This window comes from Marmota marmota, unplaced genomic scaffold (genome assembly GCF_001458135.2).
Source record: "Marmota marmota marmota unplaced genomic scaffold, marMar, whole genome shotgun sequence".
NCBI classification, from domain to species: Eukaryota; Metazoa; Chordata; class Mammalia; order Rodentia; family Sciuridae; genus Marmota; species Marmota marmota.
Genome location: NW_026000153.1, coordinates 26,052,381 through 26,062,089, shown reverse-complemented (window position 1 = coordinate 26,062,089; position 9,709 = coordinate 26,052,381). Strand labels below are relative to the sequence as shown.

Here is a 9,709-nt window from a genome sequence, read left to right as displayed (position 1 = left end):
TCTGATTCACAAACCACTACTTGTGATGAGGGGCTAGTTTTCAGAGCAATAGTTTCCCTCTGGAAGTTATATGCAATTGTACAATTGTTTTAAGATTAATATTTTAACAGACAATCTTGAACATGGGGGTTCTGGATTATTGACTAACTATACCCACTAACAATTCTATTTTTCTACATGTAGTAGGCATGCCGTGAATGACCAAATAAACTTCCAAAGAACAGATGAATGAAAACTGCTTGTTTCCTCAATTTAATAACTTATTAATGTCCCTGTAACACATTTGCTACCTTATTTTCATCACTGAAAAATGAAGAAGACTGAATCTTAGTTGATATTTTCAAGCAATTTCAAAAATAACTTTAATTTTATTAAAAAATTTAATTTCATATACACTATGTTGATCCACTGGATCCACACCTGTCAGATGGCAGGGTACCTGAAAACAAGAAATATATATGAAACAAGAAATACAAATGAAATAATGCAAAAATTTTTAAAAGATTAAAATCACCACAAACCCCAATATCAGAAGCAAGCATTCTCAACATTTGTTTGAACTATTTAAAGTCACACTATGTATATAAGCTCACATATAAGATCATGCCCTTCCAAGTTAAAAGAAAGATATAATGATTACAATGTCATTAAAATAATTCAGTGAAAGAATTTTACATGCAAAAAGGCATATTAAATGGCCAAGATAACTGAGCAGTGATTATATTTTCATCATATTATATTTCAGCTTGGATCCCAATGTCATATGCAAATTCTCTAATGAGAATTTATTGCTGAGGTCATAATAACAACACAACCATTTCCAATCTGCAGTTATTAGAATTTGGTTAGACATTATATTAAATATTAAAGGTATATTAAAGTGCTGATATTAAGTTGAAAAGGAATAAACTAATATTCTTTGGAAATTTCCAAATAAGCACAATTGACTTTTTTAGTGAGTTAAACATATCAGCATGTTAGCTGTGGAAGAAAGGTCTACACCAGGCCCCAAAGCTCAGTGTTGATATTTTAGAGACAGCTTTCTTTTACAAGCAGGCTAAATCCTAGAGCAATGCCTCCCGATTCTCTCTTCTAATAGTTCTCTCATTTAACTGGGGGTGAGGGAACAACTGTTTTTATTTTTGTTAACCTTTGGTAATTTCAGTAGCATCTACACTAGACAGAGAATTTTACACAATTCTGCTAGGTGGATGCTTGTATCCATTCTATTCACTAGGTGCACAAAAGCAAACAGGAGGAAGAGACCTTAAGGGTTGATGATTGCAAATATAGCAAGAGAATTGCATGTTTTGAAAGGCTCATGTGTCAGCCTAATGCATGTTGACACCTTTTTGTAGGTCCATCTAAATAGATAGAGCTTATTAGGAAGAAACTGCACATGTGAAATAGATAAAAGGAGAAACATCCTCTCCCATTACCTTAGGTGGAAATTGAACAGCTGCTTAATTCCCCTGGTTGGAGCCCAGCCCTCCATCAAATGAGCAATGTCTTTCAGAGGATGGTCAACGGCATGCAGATCACTGAGTCCACTGGATCAACACCTGTCAGATGGCAGGGTACCTGAAAACAAAAGGCTTTTGTGGATCAGTTGGCACCATCTGTGAAATACTCCTCACAGCTGCGGTCCATATTTTGCTTTTCCCCTCTATAGAAAGTAGGAGAAAAGGGGGATACTCAGATGGTTATCATGCAACTGAGTGACAGGTCTTTCTTTTCAAGGCAGGATGGCAGGATATCCCTAGTCAGAGATGGCAGGATGGGTCACCAGGGCTGCAAGCTCTGTGACAGTGGGCAAGGGAGATCATCAAAGTTTCTTTCATCCATCTTATTTATTTGAGATTGACAGCTGTTTGATTCTGGCCCTGATGGCAGAAGAATTGACATTTCACATTTTATTGACATTTCACTATTTTATGCCATCTGGTTTCATCATGGTGGCTGATTTAAAACTCCCAATGTGGAGCATCACTGTTCAATAAGAACAGGAGAGAACACACAGCTGCTTATTTGGTTATTTTGTCAGAATCTGAGAAGACATTTACATTTCACACTGGCCCAAATGGCTAACGACTGTTTGTTTTAGCACTTCTCAACTGTTCATCTCTATTAGTTTACACATCTCAACACAACACAGAGAACTGATGAACACCAGAAGTGAATGACACATGCATGGCCCTGAAGTCTTAAGAGCTGATCTTAATGTTGCTCAGACAGCCAGAAATATCAGAATGGATCTTGATTTCAAAGGTTTTTATGGGGGGAAACTTCATAACCTCCTTTAGCAACCATAGTTCCATTAGGAAATCGATTGCTCCACTTCGAAAATTATACATTATCCACCAGGTACTGGATCAAAGCACTTCTAAAGCACTGATAAACAGTTTATTTTATTATTTTTGGTGGTTTTCTGCTACCTCTTGCATAGGTTACAAAGGACTTTATGGGGGTGAATTTTATATGTGAATTACATTTCAATTTAAAAAATGACAAAGAGCATCCCTTTACATACACACACTTTATTTACCTAAGTATGTAGGCATGCATGCATTTACTTCTGTGTGTTCTTGTTTGTTCAGCTTTCAAAGGAAATACAGTGCAAGTAATATAAAGAGCATCTCCCAGCAATGGCAACACTTTTGCTTCTCTTCCATCTCCAAATGTAGAACTCTTGATTCTCTCCAATCATAATTCCTATCCACAGCTTTTACTTCTTATATTTAGCTTGACATTTCCCATACAATTTGCCTTTTGTTTCTATTGGCATGTACTTTCCATGACCTTAAAGAATCAATTTATTTATTTTTGCTTGATTCTGTTACTTATTTTCCATAGTATTGATAAAGCCTCTTGTTGCAGATCATCTTGCTACATAAGCACAACTCCCCCAGGTTCACTTTGAGATACTTGGTTCCCACTGTCAGGTCACCCACACCTGGTTTCATCTCCCTCCACCCAATCCATTTCTTCAGGGATCTCTGAGTACTGTCAAGCTCATTGTTCACTGTGCATACACACGTATTCCTAGTTCTTTGGGGCTACGTCATTACCTATGAGCTGAGCCTTTTCTTCCCATCATTTGGCAAACTGCTGAAAAACAGAAAACATTTTCTACTTTCTTTTTAATTCTCTCTTTTCATTAAGATTGTTCCCTATCCTCAGAACCTAGTCAATGCATGCTGCTGAATTATGGGAGCCATGTTCACCAAGGTCAATTTGAATTTCAGTCCTCTATTCCAGGGCCCTATCTGTCCCCACGTGACTGTCTCAGCTGCAAATGCACGAAGCATGCTTTCCATCCCATCTCACCCAGGTACATTGATAAAGCTGTTAAACAATAATAGGCCAGGGCCCAGGCACTGGGGAAACACCTGTTCTTTTACTCCAGGTATCACTGATCACTGATAGCCACTCTCGGTACAGACCTCCAGCCAATTCCCCTGTGATGCCTACAATGGGTTCCCCCCCTGGTGACTTCATGTATCTATCTGGAAACAGTTGCTTGTTCAAAGGTGTTTCATGACCAAGATACAAGCACAGTTATAATGATAGATTAATATTTAATAGAATGTTAAATCATTTGCTAGGTAAAATAAAAGGACCATGAGGGTTCCTTAATATGTCTTGCATGTAAGAGAAAATAAGGCAATTAATTATTGTACAGGGGAGCAATGTTGAATAGCTCAATCTTTGCACTCTACTTATTAAAAAGTTCTAAGGCTTACTAACAAGATATTTATAAAATGCACATTATGATTCACTTTTAAGGATAGTACAGAATCAATGACTTTCACAGCAGACTCTTCATTTTTCTCATGCCTGTTTTTGTTATTTAACATTACTTTCTATCTAGTAGCTTGTAATTCTGATGCAATGGAGTCTTTCTAGGTTGACACCCCACCTTAAAATAAAATTAAACACAAAAGAAACCCAAGGTTAAATAAAAAAAGAGATTTGGGTCCTAAGAACAGGGATGGATGGCATAAACAGTGTCATTTAGGATTTTAGTTTTATTTTATGATTGACAAACATGGTCAAATGAAAGCTTCCTAGAGGTATTTTACCTGTTCTTGAAGACCCCCTACCCCTGTGACTATCACAAACACTAAGTATATCTTGGCTCCTCTTTAAAGAGCTTTGTCAGAAGTTTCTCCTTCCTTCATCCTTCCTTCACCCGCCCTAACTGCACCCATATTCACCACCGCAAAAATTATGTGGGCTGCTGAGTCAGAGCTGTGGCCCTCATCTCAACCTTGTCCTTTATAATTGTGAGAAGTTGGATAGCTAATTAGTTTATCAGTTTCTTCATCTGTAAAATGAAAAAAAAATGTATTACTTTTGGAGGGATTTAAAAGGTTTGTTATACCAATATATTTTTAGAAATACTTGAATCTTGTCTATCTCATGGTAAACAGATTAAAAAACTTTACAAGGTTGAGTTTCTACAGCTTGAATATCCTTTATCCAAAATGATTAGGACCAGAAGCATTTCAGATTTCAATTTTTTTTCCAGTATTGGAATATTTGCATATTCCAAATGAGATATCTTGAGAACAAGACCCATGTCTAAACATGAAACTCATTTAGATTTCATATACACTTTATAAACTTGAAACAAAGGTAACTTTAGATATTACTTTTAATAATTTTGTCCATTAAACAGTTTCATGGTATGAAATTTACCACTTGTGAGGTTATATTGCTCTCAAAATTCAGACTTTCAGGTTAGGAATGCTAAAACTGTATTATATTCTTGCACAAAATACTTTCTTCTACTTATGAGAAAACATCAGATATATCTGAATGGAGGGATATTTTGTTTTAAAAAGAACTTAGGAGCTGTCCCAGTATAGGAGAATATACTGACATAATAACTAAATGCAGTGTGGAGCCTGGATTGGATCCTAGAAGAGAAAAACAATATTAGTGAATAAACACTGCAGTTAAATTAATAGCATTGTACTGATGTTAATTTCCTGGTTTAGATAATGATGCCATTGTTATATGAGATATTAACATTAGAGGAAGCTGGGTAAGGCATACTCAAGAATCTTCTGTGCTATTTTTGCAACTTATCTATATGTGTAAATCATTTTTAAACATTTCAAAATGTTATTTTTTTCAGTGTTATATAACATTTATTTAAAACTCAAGTGTTTTCAATTTATTTATTTAACATTTATTTAAAACTCAACAAAATAGTATGGCATATATTTGAGATATATATACACATTTGAATATAAATATTTGTCAAAAGATCTGGGAGAATATACAAATAGAATTACCTTTGGGAAGATATGGAGGTTAGGGCTAGTAGAAAGCAGAGACTATATACTTCAGAATTTTATCTGAAAATAATTATAACAAGTAATACTGTTAAAGTTAGATATTATATGTCTAATAGTTTAAAGCACACCTGATATTTTAACTCTCTTATTTATTTTCAGATACAAAATTAAATATTTCTTTCAATAACATCTTTCCAAAAATGATAGAAATTTTGTTTATATGATATAGGGCATTTAGGTGAGTGGTAGATAAATGACATAAAGATATAGACATTTTTTGGAAGGAAAAATAAATTTCTGCATGTGATTCTCTTATGAATGCTTCCACTTGTAGGAAAATGAGATGTTAAACTATTTCTGAGTTTTTTTTTTAATTTTTTTATTGTAAAAAAAATTTTAAATTCTATTTTGTTCTTTATAAAATCGGCACAGCTTTAGTATAATTTATTTTACCTCCTATTGTTCTTGGGGCCATCTTTTATATTTTTATCATTGTAAACTGATGTCATAAAAGAGGCTTTGTGGAAAGAGGAAACCAAGTATGGCTGTTGGCTTTGCCCATGTTCAGGACACTGTTGATCTTGGCAAGGCAGCTGTATTGGGGTCAGAAGCCTACCTGGAAAGGGCTCTGTGGAGAAGGGGACACATGGATGGAGGAAGCAGGCATGTGCAGTGCTTTCAGGGAGGGTGGCTCTGAAAAGAAGGAGGAAAGGACCAAGACATCAGTGACAATGGGGACCTGAGAGGGCCTTGGAGATGAAATCTGTTCCAGCATATTGGTTTGTTCATTATAATAATCTAATACAAGGAAAAAATGTGATGATGGAGGTGGAGCAGAGGGAGCTGCAGGAATAAAGCCCTGGGTTGGAGAGAGGTGGGCCTTAGAAGCAGGGAGCTCTAATCCTCCTTTTTTTTTTTTAATACTCTATTAGTTGTTGATAGACCTTTATTTATTTATGTGCTTATTTATTTATTTATTTATTTGTATGTGGTGCTAAGAATTGAACCCAGTGCTTCACACATGGTAAGCAAGCGCTCTACCACTGAGCCACAATGCCAGCCCCAGTTCCTCTTTAACAAGGTGAAAGGCAGGCTTATAGGCACACAGATAGTCAGCTGAGAGGTTGGGAGAGATGATGAAAAGGCTTTTTAGTTATGAATGGTCCCGAACTTTATGCTGATTTGACATGATTTTTGAACTTTATGATGGTGTAAAAGCAACACCTATGCAGTAGAAACTGTACTCTGAATTTTGAATTTTGACCTTTTCTCAGACTGGTAATGTGCCATACAAGACTCTATCAGAATGCTGAACAGTGCAGCAGCTGCAGCTCCAGTTGGCCCCGTGATCATGTGGAAAACAATCAAAGCTACAGAGCACTGTGGTGCTAATCTAGGGAGTTCAGGGGACTAGGTATAGTAAATGCATTTTTTCCTTATCATATCTTTAACTTACAATGGATTGATTGTGAAATAACTCCAACCTTAGTTAAAGAGCACCTATACTTAAATCTCCACAAAAATGATGATAAAAAAATAAGATAATATATTGGGAACATTAGTCATTGTTCTCCAGAGAAACAGAACAGAGTAATACACACACACACACACACACACACACAAAACACACACACACAGAGAGTCCAGTTGTACCTCTTAACATTGAGTTCCACATTCATGGTTTCAAAGAACTGTGGATTAAAAAAAAGACAAGTTTTCACTGAACTTCTCTCCCCCCCATTATTTCCTAAATGATTTAATTGCATAACAACCATTTATGTGTCATTTACATTGTATTAGATATTATAAATAATCTAGTGATGATTTAAAGCATTACGCCCTATGCAAGTACTACACCAAGGACTTAAGTGTTTACAGATTATGATATCCTTGGGGGTCTGAGAACTAACCCCTTTCAAACACTGAGGAATGACTATGTATGTTTATGTTTTGGGGAAGGGGATTAGACACAGATTGATTTATCATGGGAATTGACTCATATATTTATAGAGGCTGAAAAATCCCATAATCTGCCTTTTGCAAACTGGAAAGCTGATGGTATAATTCTGTAGCAGTCCAAAGACTTGAAAAAGAAAAGCAACAGACCAAGACCCAGAAATGCTGATGTACAATGATAGAAGAAGATGGAAGACCCAGTTAAATAGAGAAAGTATTTGCCCTTCCTCCACTTTTGTTGTTGTTGTTTTGTTGTATTCAGACCCTTAATGGACTGGTTGATGTGCACCCATAATGGTGAGGGTATGTCTTCTTTACTCATTCTATTAATTAAATGCTAACTTCTTCAAGAAGCACCCTTATAAACACAATCTGAAATTCTGTTTTGCCTGGTATCTGGGGATTCCTTAGTTGACCCATACAATTAACCATCATACAAATGAAGAGTGAGGAACAGAGGTGTTTGGAGGGGTTCTTGGGAGATTCAAAACTATGTAGAATGGTTTCAGGGAGGATGAGCCAGTGAGCCCACTAAGGTCATGATCAGTATCCAGGGTTCCCTTGAGGTGAGTGTTCCTAAATTTAAATAAATTCTTTCTCCCTTGTGGTCTGTTTTTCTCCAACTGCATTCAGTTTTTTGAACAGAAAAGACTTTGAGCCAGGGTCTTAATGGTAGTGATAGTGGGAGGGAAGGGTGACGGAAAAAGGTATGTGCCTAGGAATAATTCTCATGTACATAATGGTGACTGAAGAGAACCCAGTGGGTCAAAAGAAGGAAACTCAGAAAAAGAGGAACTATGCTACTTTCAGTTTGTTTGTTTGAGTTGCAGATACTTAGTGTACTGTTCTCTTCCTGCCCTTATTCCACTCCTGAATGCCTTTATTAATTAGATTGTATATCCTATAATCTGTGGAATCTCAGAATAGGCAAAATAGGTAAGAATGAATGACTCATCCCAGGCGTTAAGAGGATCTGTATTTTTCTTTTTTTAAATAATTGTTGTTTTTAACTAGTAATGGTTTGATGCATAAGCATGTATCCTTCCATATCCTATTGTAAGCATTCAAAATATATAAATACACCTTTAACAAACATTTATGGAATCATATATGCTCTGGATTTTTTAAAAAAAAATGTTTTGTTTTCTAATTCTGTTTAAAATTTACTTTTTTGATTGATTCAAAATACATGTATATACTTTGGGCATATAATGTGATATTTTAACACATGTATACCATGTGTAATAACCAGATTATGGTAACTGGCATACTCACCACTGTCAACATTTTATTTTTCTTTGTATTGGAAACATTCAAAACCCTCTATTATCTATTTTGATGTGTAGAATTAGTTGTTGTTGACCATAGTTAGGCTACTATGCTATAGAATATTAGAAACTATCCAACTGCTCTTCTGTACCATCTTTTCTCCATTCTCTTCTTGCTCTTACCTTTCCCAGGCTCTGGTAAACACTACTCTACTTTCTACTTCTTTGAGATCAAATTTTGGAGTTTTCATATATAAGTGATACCATATAGTATTTGTTTTCCTAATGGTAGTGATAGTGGGAGGGAAGGATGAGGGAAGAGGGTATGTGCCTAGGATTTGCAAGGGAGAATCTACATGTAGACATCCAAAAAGTCTCAACCCATCTCATTTTTAAGGAGTATGGTAGTTTGCACTGGGTTTGGGTCTTGATTCCAAGACGAAGATGGAATAGCTGGGTGGCCCACCAATTCTGCCTTCCCATTAATTAGGTTTCTACTCTTCTTATTCATGATGTTGGTCATTTGTTTCTGCCCTGAAGTACTGGATTTCTAGCTACAGCATATTTTGCATTTTGATTCTCCTCAGCTACACTTAGCTTTGCAAATCCATATTCAAAATGCTTGACATGATGAGGACCTTATTCTCTTTAGCAACTTGCTTCTAGAACCGGCTCTTGTCTCCATTCATAGTTCCTGGGAATCAGACATTCAGGATGATACACCACACCCTCATCCCCAATTGTCTGCTTTCTATCACAGATAACCAGGGACTGAGCTTGCCCAAGATGAGGCAGAGCATCAGGGCAGGCAAAGCAGTCCTGATGCTTTCCTGAGGAGGAAAGCAGCTCAGGACATGACATTCAGGCAGAGAAGAGAACTCTGCTCACCAGAGATAAAATATAGACCCAAAAGCATGCCCCCAGTGATCTACCTCTTCCAATCACACCCTACCTGCCTACTTACTATCCATTTAATCCATATCAGGGAACTTATCCACTAATCAGGTCAAGGTTTTTATAATCCAATCATTCTGCCTCTGAAAATTCTTGTATTATCTAACACATGAGCTTTGGGGGAAACACCATATATCTAAACCATAACAGTTGGTCTATAACCCTAAATGTCCATTAGACCTTTCTTCACTTTACTCCAGCAAGGTTAGAGATAGTTTCCAATTC

At 36.2% G+C, this 9,709-nt stretch overlaps 1 long non-coding RNA gene across 2 annotated transcripts; it reads right to left on the bottom strand.

Annotated features, from left to right (window-relative positions):
• Window positions 1-331: 331 nt before the first annotated feature.
• LOC125611551 lies at window positions 332-6,997 on the bottom strand. Of its 2 annotated transcripts, XR_007341764.1 has the most exons (4): window positions 6,960-6,997; window positions 5,923-5,999; window positions 1,440-1,666; window positions 332-439 (listed from the first exon to the last, which is right to left on the bottom strand). It is a non-coding gene; the product is annotated as an uncharacterized LOC125611551 (long non-coding RNA). The 2 variants fall into 2 exon arrangements; XR_007341763.1 differs by lacking the exon at window positions 6,960-6,997 and having other exon boundaries at window positions 5,923-6,235.
• Between the last annotated feature and the right edge of the window lie 2,712 nt (window positions 6,998-9,709).